A 704-nucleotide genomic window follows, 5' to 3' on the forward strand; every position below is an offset into this window, starting at 1 on the left:
GCACACACTGACTGCATGCATGCATGGCCAACGTTATGGCGAGCTCCTACAACATAATCATTACAAGCATTTACGCTTATTAAATTGGCACGGGACCCAAACTGGGGCAAGCCCCTGAGACGTTAGACCATGAGAATGACTGAGTAGAGCACGTGTAGGGAAGCATCCACAGAAGAGAACGACAAGGTGACAGAAGAATGAATTCCCCATTGAATAAAAATACATGATTCAAGTAGCCTTAATAAACTACCAGACATAGGAGGAGCGCGGTGTGGTGGGGGCTTTGGACATCCCTGAGATCATTTTTACAAAACATGTAGCGACCAAAACACGAGTTTCAATTTCAAGTGGAAGATGAAGAAGATAGGCCACTTGAAATACGACGTCACTAGTTTTTAAGACTATGCTCATGGACATCCTTTGATATACAAGACTAGAAATATAATGGGCAACATTTGCATTTCACACACACACAGTCCTCTACCCATGTGAGCTCAATTAAATGAATTAATGTCTATTCCCTATGGGTGAATTATGGTACATTCATTCAGGACATAAATATTGCTCTACCCTGAGGTCAAATATTGAATCACTCATGCATTACATTGAACACAAACTTATATTATCAAACTAAAGTAACATGGGTGAAACAAAAATACTTAAGCTTCAGCGTCATCAATTATAAACAACTATTCATTTAGGCT

The sequence above is a fragment of the Coregonus clupeaformis genome, chromosome 36 (genome assembly GCF_020615455.1).
Source record: "Coregonus clupeaformis isolate EN_2021a chromosome 36, ASM2061545v1, whole genome shotgun sequence".
In the NCBI taxonomy this organism is placed as follows: Eukaryota; Metazoa; Chordata; class Actinopteri; order Salmoniformes; family Salmonidae; genus Coregonus; species Coregonus clupeaformis.